Source organism: Apteryx mantelli, chromosome 2 (genome assembly GCF_036417845.1).
Source record: "Apteryx mantelli isolate bAptMan1 chromosome 2, bAptMan1.hap1, whole genome shotgun sequence".
NCBI classification, from domain to species: domain Eukaryota; kingdom Metazoa; phylum Chordata; class Aves; order Apterygiformes; family Apterygidae; genus Apteryx; species Apteryx mantelli.
In genome coordinates, this window is record NC_089979.1 from 91,387,867 (window position 1) to 91,400,839 (window position 12,973).

At 40.1% G+C, this 12,973-nt stretch overlaps 1 protein-coding gene across 6 annotated transcripts in view; it reads left to right on the top strand.

The window, feature by feature from the left end:
• Nucleotides 1-12,973, top strand: part of SEMA5A (semaphorin 5A) — a 326,582-nt gene that overhangs the window by 84,498 nt on the left and 229,111 nt on the right. The window lies entirely within an intron of this gene.

The window sequence follows — 12,973 nt, forward strand, 5'->3', positions numbered from 1 at the left end:
GCATATCATTCATGGGATACAGGGTGATGCATATGGTGCTTGTGTCGTATTGTACCACTGCTGCATAAACTGACACTGTTTTCTACTCTGACTTGTTTGTTCTTCAACACCACACCTGCAATCAAAAGGCAGGTTTTAGCTGTACTTTTATATTTCTTTGTAAGATGTTTTATTGTACTTCTGTTCTTCCTTATGTCATTGACAAAAGCCACTTACAAGTTGTTTATTTTTTTTCCAGTCATTTTCCTTTACTTGCTATTCCTTCTAGACCTTTATGGCTGGACTGTTTTCTGGAGGTAGATGTGACAGTGTGTCCTTCTGTAATAATATACAAATGACATCAAAGCAGGGAGCTGACAAACAAAGGAGAAGTAATTTAACTGCAAAGAGATTATAGAGGAACAAAAAAGATCGAAGTTATAAGATATAAGAGAGCATACTTAGTACTACTGACATGCTGAGGGGAAAAAATATGAGAAAGGGAAGAAAATATTTTAGCGTTTTCTTTGTGTTTAAATGTATGCCCTCTCTTGCTGGACAAAAGAGGGGTTTGGTTGGCTCAGAAAAGAGACGTGCAAGGCAGAGCCATCCTCCAGTGAGCCATGTTTTTCTCCAGTGGGGAATCCAGGTCTACAGTGCTTGCAAAAGGAAAAGGTGAATATGCCTTGGTTTGCAAGGTGGCTAATGCATTCCCCTACTCTAAGATGAAGGGGTCAAGTTAGCAATCCATGTTTGCTTAGTGGGAGGGGTCGTTCATACTGGGGGATAGCTGGTTACCTGTGTTAGATCAAGAAGGGATGGGAGCATCAACTATCCCACAACAACTTGCAGCACCTTTGGTAAGACTTCACAAGCTTTCTTATCTGGTTATACCTGGTACCTGCCGTGATTCTGCCACATAAGCCTACATGATGGAAACTGCCTGGCCATGTCATTATCTGCCAAGGACCTGTAATGAAAGGGAGGTGAGAAACCTGTAAAAGTCTCCAGTAGACTGCTGGAGAACTGATTTTTTTTTTCCCTAGTTTTCCTCTTCAGTGCCTGTGCTTTTACATGGTAGTCTGCACTAAGTATTTTTTTTCTCCCTCCCTGCCTCGACTTGCCTGTTCACTGAAATCACTACACCTTCTCAGGCATCTCTGAGTATTTGAACTCAGCAATTTCCAGGGAGATGGGGTGCATCCCTCAGATTTTTCTCAAGCCTGAAGCCATTTCTTGAGTCTATATCATTTTCCAGTCCCCGAGAGATGTGTACTTGAAAGAGGTTTCTCCAGCAGGATTGTCAATGTAAAGATGCTTTGAAAGGATCCCCTGAAAGGGGCACTTTGGGATCTGTTGTCTTTTAAAATTGACCTGAACAGTGGCCTGTCTGCTGCTTTTGGAAGAGCTACTGGAGCGGTGGGGGGAGCAGTGTTACTCATGGTCATGCAGAGAGTTCTCTTCTGTCTTTTAACTCATCCTTCTCCGCAGTAACCACTTGCATCTAATATAGCATGCCAAGTCTTTGAATACCTAAGTCAATGGAGAGAAGGATTGGTATGGCCTGCAGTGAGTGCCCTAGTTGACAGCTCTGCAGCTCAGGGTGAGCTGAGGGAGTGAACTCATAAGTTGCCATTCTCCTTGCTGTGTGTTGCAAGGAGGTGTTTGCCTTCTGATGAGCACAACTTCCATCAGCCTTTTCTCTCCCCCCCCCTTCCTATATACAATGGCTATGGTGTTTGTAAAAGTGCTGCTGCTGGCTGGTTTCTGTTTAGGACAGGGGAGGCCTTGAGGGAGAAAATGATGCCAATCATGAATGAATGCAGAGTGCTCGCAATGTTCAACAAGGATGGAGACTTGTGGAGTGGGAGAAGATGAAGAGGTGAGCCAGGAAAGTGGAGGCCATACTGGTCTTTGTGGACTGTAGTCTACAGGGTCCTCCCAGGAAAGTGTGTGAAACTCAACTGTGTATGTCAGGACCTTGCTGTGTTGCAATCATTTGTTTGTCCCGGGGAATGGGAAACCTGGTTGTGCCGTGTGTGTTGTGTGGTTTCCTGAGGCACATGAGATGTGAGGGTATAAAGATGTTGCAAGCAACCGTGCAAATACAGGATGTGGGCTATGTGGCCTTTGAAAATAGATCTTGGTGGTCTTGGTCAACACCAAGTAAGGGTGTTGTTGGATGTGGCTCATCCAGCCTTGCCTCATGGTGTACTGGAGAGCTGGCAAAGAGAAAAATCTGGATGCAAGCAAAACAGCTGAAACTTTGCCTTTATTTTCCAAAAATCTGAGGGAAGATGTAATCATCCTACATGTTTCTATTTCTGAGCTCAAGGTGACTTTGACGCACTTGCTTTGAATTTTAGACTCCTCAAAAGTCTATATTTTTCAATGTATGCAATCTGTGCATACTGTATGCTTATAAGATTCCAAAATGCTAAATGAAAGATGACAGCTACAAAGTTACAGAAATCTGAAGTGCTTTTGGATATGGTGGAGACATCAGTGACACTTCATGTAATTTAGTCTGTGACTGATTGAAACTGTCAACCACTATTTTTTTCTGTTGCACTTCTCAGTTGAATAAGAATCCAAATGCAAAATCTAGTATGGAAGAATATCATGGGATTAGTGGGTCACTTTTGGGCACTATGGCCCTTAAATTAATGGTGGGGTTAGAATGAACATTAAACAGTGCTTTCATTTATAATTGTGTGGAAAACTTTTGCTGATACACAAAAAATCTAAATCATCATCTTTGCAGTGGTAAGGGTACAGAGCCAAAAAAAGTGAGCTAGTGGCCTATTCCCCCTAGGGTTTTTTTGTAGAATCACTGTAGAGACATTGGATGATTCAGTTCACCTAAGCATGCTCCATAGGATGCTATTTCTGTTTCCTGTACAAAAATTGGAAGAGGACTCAAGAAGTTTGGTGAGGTGAACAAGTGTTTTGAGTGCTTATCTTGATAGAAGAATTGCATATAAATAGATGGGGAGAAAAAGTCTTCCATAACATTGGTGTGGAAATGGGAGCTCTCAGCTTCCTCACCCATCCCTATCCTTCATGTCAGTCTGTTAACTCTGACCGTCACTCACACTGTTGCTGTAAACAGGAGCTATGTTGGATGTTGATGGGAAAAAAAAATGAAAAGCTTGGCCATCAGCTAGGAGTCAAGAGGAGGTGGGAGGCTGAAATGCAGCTGCAAAGGGTGCTGACTGGATTCCTCATATGAGGGTGTATTCTCTTCCATTGCATTTAAGTTAGCTGCGACCAATGTGAATTGCTGAAATTTGTTTAAGAACCACTGTGATAAAACTGTACCAAAGAGCTGCAGGACTGAACCCACTATGAGAAGGATAAATTCTTCTGTACTAGTTGTTTGAAGCAGACTGTCACAGCAGTCATTCCATGACATTTTGGAGCTCACCCAGTAGTTCTTTTAAGTACTACTAAGTACTAAGTAGTACTTTTAAGTACTACTAAGTGTCCACTAATAGTTTTGTTCAGCAGTGCAATTTTGTCCTTTAGATTGGTCATTCACATTTCAAAATGTGCTTATTTTAAGTCCTTATGAAAGCTAATTCCTAAGTACTTTCAAGCAATTTTTTTTATAGTGACTTACTACGCGGTACAAACCTTTTTTCTGGCTTTACATTTGCTGTTTTTAGCAGGATATTAAATAAAAATCAAGTATTTGAAGCTCCTGTATTACTGTCTTTCTTCTGGCTTCTTTTCCATCCATGTAAGAGAACATTCTGACATAATATCCTGTACAGTTTGCAAATAGAAAAAAATATGTCTGGATGGCTCCAGTGATAATCTGTGATGTGTTGATCTTCTGTCTTAGTTATTCAATATGTAGAGCTTCAGTCTCTGTGGTGCCTCTTCCCAGTTTATCTAGAACGCAACAGCTAAACTTGAATTACTTCCATACTATCTCTTTTCTACCTGCCTCTGTTAATGATGCCTTTGCTCAAAATTACTTTTATGCATCTTCAAGATCTTACACAAATTTTCATCCAGCTCTGACCTTCATCCTCTTTGTTCTCCCCTCGGCTGATTAAAATTGCTCTCTGTCCAGCTAAATGTTTTCCTGTGGTCATCTTGGTGCATTGTCCTCTGCTGCTCTGCTGCATGGACCTCCTCACAGTCCCAAACTACTGCCCTTTGTTCAGTCAAATCATGTTTAAACCTGCTGCCAATACAAGAAGGTTTATAATAACATGAGAGGAAAAGGAAAAGATGACAAAGCATCCTAAGCTGGAATACCTCCTCGTCCTCCTACCCTGCATCATACCTGCATCCGGATAGAAATCATGGTAGAAAACAAAGTGCATGGCCAGCTTTCAAATTGTGAGCTTTTGTAATTCAAGAGTAATTTTTGTTTTTATGTATTATGAAGTGTCAGTGTACTGCTAATGCAAAAGAAATAATAGTTGCAGCTTTACTTGTAACAGTGACTATGATCCAGCATAGATTCCTGATTCCTAGTGGAGAAACTTCAAAGTTTGCTTTTTCTGTGGGTCCAAAAAAATAGCAGATGCCTCTGAACGTGCTCTGTATTATGTAGGGAGCACAGATGCTTTTCTTACTAGAAGATAATAAGTAGCAATTTAAAAGTAATGATAGAGAAGAAGAGGAGTTTGAAGGGTATTCAGGAAATGTCATCATTGCAGTGGTTTCTCTCTAGATTTACTACCCTTTTACAAAAATATTTAATTAATTATGTGAAATAAACAGGGTTATATAATTTGAAACAAAGGAAAAAGCAATGCCATATGCATATGCCTGCAAATATAGTAAAAATGTTAAAAATATATTAATTTTCTGTCATTGTTTTTCTTAATAATCCCTGCTAAATGTGGTGGAGAGCCATGCTTTTGTTATATTAAGATTTAAGGGATAAATAAGATTTTTCATGAGAGACTTTCATTTATTGAGGTGTAGAAATATGTAGTATAGCATCTTAATTTGGGGACAGCGTAACTAAAAGTACATATAGCCTTCAAATTGTTGTCCTCAGCTTTACATATTATTTTTTCTCTCTAGAGTGTGCCAGAGATATTTGGAACACATATGTGTAAGAGCCATTAACAGCGTTGCTGGATAAATTGAAAGACGCTTCTGAAAGTTCGTTTTTTACCATGTTTTGTGAAGGTTATCATTCTGTGAGAAAGTCCAGTTAATGAGGACATGAGTGTTCATGTTGAGGCCTTTGCTGACTCTGCTGTAACCAGAAGTCATCTTTCCAAACCATAGCACTTCCTAAGAAATGGGTGAGGGAGTGTTCATGGAAAAAATGCAGAGGGCTGGCTACTCTGGACATGACTTCGCTTCGTAGTCGCAGCACGTGTACTTTGTATAAAGCTGTGCAGAGAATTTTCTTTGCCTTAGCAGTCAGGTACCTATGTGTATTCACTTTTCACTAGGCTTTATGAATAATAGGTAAATACTGACTTGTATGCACCAAATGGCAATAAAAGTTAATAAAACACAACCTGTGAATGTTACACAGTGCAGAGTTCACATCTATGCAGAACATGAGATGAGCCGTGCTTGGCTGGAGATCCACCTAGCCCAGCATCGGGTCTCCAACAGAAGCCCACAGCACGTGTTTAGGGAAGTGTATAAGAATGAGGGAAGCATCTAGGGTTACTTTTCCCGAATGTTGTTCCCATATCAGGTCCAGGATGTTCAGGAGTTTTACTTTGCCAAATGGGAGTGTCAAGGTATCAAATAGCCATCAGTGGATCCATTTTCTGTGGTGTTGCCAAGTCCTTGGTTGGAGCTATGTAACTTTAAAAATCAATAGGATCCGGTGGCAAAGACTGGCTGCTGACCTGCTGTTACCCACAACAACTGCAAGTGTTATACAGCTAAATGAACTAATAAGGGAGAGGTGGGGGTTTTTTTGTTTTGTTTTGTTTTTTTAACTACAGAACAACTTGTGTTGCATGCCATCCTGATGGTCTTGGCCATATTTTGGGCCCTGAGAAAAGGTGCTCAGTTTGCCAGTAATGCTATCAGCTGAAAAAAGAGCAGGCAAATGTGATGGAGAGAGACAGGAGAAGATGAAATCCAAAGATGTTTGTGTGGATCATTGAATTGTTACAATTCTTCCCCCTCCCTTTCCTTTTCCTGCATTTGTCATTGCTTCTGCCCTCTTCTGGCTCGTTTTCCCTCACTTTATTTCTTCCCTTTGGCTTCTAACTCTGATTCTCCTTTCTCCATTTTTCAGGTCTGTATTTCCGGTGTTTACCATTTAAATTTCTTCCTTTAGAGCTATTTTGTGAAGGAGAGCAAAGCCTGCGTTAGCTCTTAGTCTGACAAGGAGAATCCCTCCGTCCATCTCCTCAGAGTGCCTTCATGTTGCAGAAGCGGTGAATTCGTGGGTGTCCTGGGGCCCTAGTGATGCGCATGGGAAGGGGCTCCGGAGGGGACAGCAAGGAGAGGTGGGCATTCAGGGCCTGGGAGCACACTGAGGTGGAGCAGGCAGAGAAGGAGCTTTGGTGACAGCTTCTTTTTATGAATTGTCACTGTCGGCTACAGATACTAGCAGGCTCTTGGCAGAACGTCCCTATGAATTCAAGGATTGATTTTTGAGTGTGTTAATTGATGACTGCTGATGGGCACCTGCCTCGCGCAGATCTTGGAGCTTGTGCCACTGCGGAAATGAATGGCGCTATTAAAAAAGCTGAAGGAACTTGGTGATCAGTTTGGGAACTGGGGCTGCCTCTCGCTTTATGAAACTGTGAATTGGAAGGACCTAGCCTGTCGCGGCAGCCCCACAGGCTGCATCAGTGGGGCGCAGCGACGGGACGCTGTAGTGCACATTTGGCTGTTTTTCCTGAAATAGAAGTGCTGTAGCCACCAGTCTCATCTCAGTGTTTAATGAAGTGATCTTTCAGCTATTGCTCTGATCGAATTGTGTGTCTGAGTGATGCGCAAATTGTTTTTTTAAAGCTATATTAAATATGGGATTTATCTCAAAGTAATTATGTTGTAAAGAGGTACAGTTTTTATCTGTGTGTTTGACAGGAACACAGGATTAATCACTGTGGTAAGAATGACTTTTTTTGGTAACAAGTATAAATGCATTCTGGTATTTATTCAGCTTGTATATATATATTATTAGGAGAGGGGTGACTAAAAAAATCACATTTCCTCTGTGAGAAAAGTGAAATATAAATGTTTTTGTTACCCAACATTTGCATTTTTCTCTGGAGCAGAAAGGAATACTTTTATTTTAGGTGGATGTGGCCCCCCTGCCCCCTCTGCCGTGTCCCAGCCAGGTCCCATGGCGTGTCCTCAGTGGTGTTGCCAGCAGCGGGAATTGAGAGCGTAGGCATCTCCTGAGAACGTGGCTATGTGTTTGGTAGCCACCCCACATGTGGTGAGAAATACTGTCTTCCTTGAAAATTCTGATTTTGGAGAGTTATAGTCCTCTTCCCCTCCACTGTGGAAAGGTATCTGTTAGGTAGGAGTGATGGTAGTGCCTTTTTGTAGTTTCCATTCTCTAGCTATCCTCTTCTCAATTGGTTTATATAAACTTGAGGAGTTTGGCTTAAGAAATTGAGTTGTTATGAAAAATAGGCACCAAGTGACATCCTTGGAGTGTTCATGTGTTCCCGTTCTGTAACAGCATGACTGCCGATGCTCTGCGTCGGGATTTGCAGGCGTGTTTATTAACTACGCACAATGCTGTGGGCTGTTTGGCTAAAGAGAAAACAAGAATCCTCCCTGTCCGCCGCATCGCTTTAAAGGATCAGTAGCTGCAAGTAAATGTTCTATTCTTTACATAGAGTTGTGAAAAGGTACCTCTAGCAGTACGGTAGACAAACAAAATATTTGTAAGAAAACTGAGAAGATGAAAGAAGAGATAATTATTGGTAATTATTTTACAGTGTGCACACTAACAGTATGGAACAACTTATTTGTTTTGATTCATACTTCTGTTCTAATGCAACAGCACAATGTGTAGTCTATATCATTTGTTAAACAATTTTTTGTTTCATGCTCATGCACAAAGATGCGTGTTGTTCAGAGTAGTTACTTAGTACGAGTAAAATTTTATCAAACTGATCTGTCTTACCATCTGAATTTTTTGCAAGTAATTGGTTTTGGAATATGACAAAATATATTAATGTGCACTGCAGTCTTATTAAGTGTTGGATGCATACTGTTCATTAATGGCCAGCTTAACTTCAGAAAGAAGTATGCCATTTGCCATCATGTAAGCATGTACAACCCTGAGAGAGTCACCTCTTCATGTCTGAATGTTGTTCCCCCTTGGTTAGTCAGGTCTCAAATACTTAATTAGCCTGTTTCATTCTAAAAAGTTTTTCACTTTGAGCGTAGAAGAGAGAAATAAGTGATGAAAGATAATCCAAAGGGGAGCACCAGGCAATGGGTAGTTGCAAAGAGGATTGCCTAGGAGAATAAACTTCAAATCTTGCTTTTTATATTTGCAGCTCATTCTTTTGATGTGGAACAAAGCACAAAGGGAAAGAGAAATGGATCTCCCACGGCAGGTTACAGCCACAGTGTCCGCTAGAGCGGACGTTGATGCGCATGGAAAGAAACCCCGGACCTGCTTGTGAGGCACATACCCAGGACCATTCCAGGCACCTTCTAACCATGCCAAACTCCTCTGTTCGCACGCTCATTTTGACACAAGTTCACTTGGTCATTCAGTGGAAATTGCTGTTAAACCACTACTTACAGCATCAACAAAGATAATTATTTGAAATCATCATTGCTGCTGCATGGCTACAGTTCATATGGCAACCGTTTTTTATAGAGCAGCTTATTTAAATAACAAAAAAAGCCAGTATAGTTTATATTCACAGGTAAACTGTAATTCAAAGAATGTGTTTTTTAACTGACCTAGAAATAGAAATATTTACGGCCTGATTATTTCATTTTGAATGTATTGCTTCAGCACCTGGAGAAAATAATCTCTAATGAATCCACCTGGACCTACCAGTCACAGTTACATGCCTTGTATGCTTAGCTGTTTATTTTTTTTTCTTGTTGGCTCAATTAAATAGAAAACCTTGAATGAGATCTTTTCAAATGCTTGTATACATATTACTTTCATGGAAATAATACTGTTACCTAAAGGGCTTCATTCACCTTCACATTTCTTCTAGGGAAACTAGATCCAAAAAAGTAAAAGAGGAAAAGAGAGTAAGCACACAAGTCCCTCTACATATAGAAATAAAATAATAAAGCTGAACCTGTGTTGAAATATATTAAATTCTATAATTATTTTTTTCTTTTTGCATGTTCAGATAACTTTACGGACTTGAACTTGTCAGACATCTTATGAAAATTTGTTCTAGAAAAACTATACAAATAATATAGTTCTTATGTGCTGGCTCCTAAAAGTATAGCAATAGTTAAAAAGACTGTCAGTATTACTCTTATTATTCTGTTCCTCTGAGAGAGATTTGTATATGGAAATTATACAAGGAAACTAACCTAAACTTTTTATCTTTAGGGTTCTCTGGGCTTTTAAGTCTTATGCCTCAGGCTAAGCATGGCTTCCTAGCATAATAGCCTTAGTAAGGAGAAAGGGTGAATTCAGGAGACCCTTATGCCTGCTTTAAGACTTTTGAATTTCAGGAGCCCTGTTTCAGAGCTGCATGGGTGCACTGAGTTCAGGTGCTGCCTGCACAGGCTCTTTCTTACCACCAGTACTTCAGGAAGGGAGGGAACTTGTGCAGAAGTCTTTAGTCAAGGATGAGTAGAAGGGAGCAATCTATGCCCTGCAGATTCTGCAGAAAAAGAGGGTGCTTTTCTAGATGTCTGTCTGTGCTGGGAGTACATGTCTGTGAGCACAGATAGTTGGAGGGTGTTTGTGTGTGGGTGTGGTTTGTGTGTGGGTGTGTTTTTGTTTGTTTTTTTTTACTCTAGGAGATGATTAGGTGCAGTCTCCAGACTTTTCCTTTCTCTTTCTGTGTGTACCATACAGTAATGAAGTGTTTAGTGTGTTCCTGTTCCTCCTAGCTGCTCAGCTGACTTAGAACTTTTCCTTTCTTCATGAGAGAATGTGTGATGAGGTTTCTGTCTGTTAACATGATTTACTGTTCTCTTGTTTAGTTAGGGACTCTGAAGCCTCTGCTCTGCCTAGTTGGAAGTGAACTTCTACTTGCAATTATCCACAATGTGTATGCACATTTAAACAGGTAGAGGTTGAGGGAGAAAGATCAGCTACTTATCTGTTGCTGTTTTTCTTTGAGATGTATTATCAGGAAGTGCTGTCAGATACTTTTTCCTCTCTCTTTCAAAGTCTAGTCTTCTATTTGGACCTTTTGATTGAGAGAAAGAAGTGTTTGCTGCCTCCCTTCTTACCGTGCAAGATACATGCAGGGGGAGAAGGGGTACAGCTGGGTTTAAAAGTTCTTTGACCCCCAAATTCCCCTACAATGTGACGAAACACCTAAACAACATATTTCACACCAACAGTGACAGCTAAATAACCTCTCCTTCCCGAGGATGCTGTTTGGATTTAGTGGTTTAGTACTGAGAAAAGATATTTTTCTGAAGGCGTTCATTTCTTCAGCTGTTGACTGAGTTCTCCTACACACAGGGGCAGATGGGGAGAAATCTGCCCATAATGCATGCAGTATGTAAGACATCAAACCTATGAACATTTATATCTTAGCACTTACTAATACCATGAGTAGCCCCATTAAAGTCAATAACCTTTTATAATGGAAACCAAGGCATCCATAAATATGTACAGATTTAGTACCTGGATGAAAATAAATAGTCCTTTTTTTTTTTTTCCAGAGGGTTCTCCATTTTTAGTGCATTCTTGGTAGAGCTATTTCTTGAGACTTGGTTGCGATATAGCAGCCTGACTAGGTGATGCTTCATTTACAATCAGGGAAATAGAGAAGACTGAGCTCCCAGTACAAATATTTAATTTAATTCCTGTTCAGTTTCTTTCCAGTATATTCAAATATTTATATGTCTTTCTGAGACTTTACAAGTTAAAAGAAATAAATTTCTATTTTTTCAGTGTAAATGCACTGTATTCCTAAGTGTTGGAATAGCCACTACTGCACTACATGCAAGAAAAAAAGCTTTTGAGATTCCTTGATGTGGTATTTGTCCTTCATTGTGCATCCTAAATACAGGTAAATAGTCTTATGGAACCCTGAATTAGAACTACCTGGCAGTAATATACTGGTACTATCCGTACGTTAGTAATATCCATTCGTTATGATATAGCCCACATAAACTGGTTGAATTTGGATGAGAATGGTGCACAATGCTTGAAATGTCATTCTTGCAGAAAATGAACTGCAGAAACATTGGAACAGGAGCTTTATGTCTCTATATACATGAGTGCCCAGAATTTCTATGAGCAGATACTGCCGGCTGTGAGCCACAAGCAATTTATAGGGACAAATTCGCATTGGAACATGGCATCATAAGACGTACTACTTAGAAAGGTAGGAACTTGAATTTAACTGACAAAAAGCATCCCCCTCACCTTTTTCTTTGAAACATAAGCAAATTTAGCAGAGAAACTAATTTTGACTATTAAATTTATGCACTGCTCAGATGTATTATCTCTGTCATCTATTTGTTTTGGCTTACATTAATAAGGATTAGATGTGTCCAGTGCTTAGATGAAAAGCTTTTACAGGCAGAAAATATGTAGTGGTAAGAGAGAAGCAGTTCATCTTATGTCACTCTTTTCTATAAGTAGCCTAGGCAGTTGCTACAGCATGTTATGAAGCAATGTTTCACTGCCCATGCTGCTTTCTAAGTATAGTTTTTAAACCCACAGTTCTTACTGTGGAGTATTTATTAATTAATAGTCCTTTGTTTGTGTTTAGGATGTTAGCTTTACACAAATAGAAAGTTTTCACCTTATTAAACAGCATAGTGCAGTTTGGCGAGATCAAATGTATTAGGAGTCAGTATTGCTGATTATTTTTTCCTGAATGGCTCCAATAATTTGCAGAATGACATTTCTGCCATTGCTGAGTTATCTCAAGTCTCCAGTCTTCCTCTCCTAAAAGGCAGCGATGTCTCAACAGAATGCTATCAACAAGCAAGCATGTGGGACTCTGTCATGCTGCCTGTGGCAAAGTGTTTTGAGTCACACCATTAGGTTGTTACTGCTTGGAATGTTTATTATCATAAATCTAAGGGAATTTAATTGGATCTCGTATCATTTTGACACTGTGAATATTCTGCTACTTACAAAATAAGTGTCTGGTTATTGGATGTTTCAGAAAGATAGGGAGATGAGACTTCATCAACTTTATTCTGGTACTGAATGAATATGATTACTATTTTGGTGATTGATGTCTAGATTTTATTAGAAAGGGGTCTCCAACATTAGAACCTGGTTGCAATAGGCAACCTTTTCATCAGTCTCAGCAAGCAGGTGGGGATTAAGCAAATGTCAGAACCACAACGACTCTCACTCTGTAAAAACAAAAGTATGTCAAGAGCATTGGGGTGAGCTTTTCCCTACTGCTTCTGTGCTGTACGTGCTTTATGGATAGGCAGCGGATACATGCTGTAAGGCTGTTGTTTTGGCAAAATGGTCAGTAACAAAATTTAACAAAATAACAAAACAAATTCCTGTCCTCCCTTATACTCACAAGGAGTCAAATACTCTTTTTTCATCTGTGAGGAAGGTGGAACAAGGCGCACTGGATCCAAGTGAACGTGAAACAGTGGTGGTTTGTTGGCATTCTGCAATGCACATTTTGTATTATATACAGTCTGAGTGGTGATAGTGAAGGCTGTCCTGTTGTCAAGTGACATCTCTGGGTGGGGGGAACCTACTCCAAGACTTTGGGACCACAATAACAAGCATGATGTGATGTAATTGAGACCTGATTCCTCCTGGAGTGTCTCCATGGAGTTTGGGTGGGTGGTGACTGGACAGGCCATCAACCTTTTTGATTGCCTTCTTAGACAGAAGCTCACAGGTGTTCTTCAGTTGTTAAACTAACAGAGT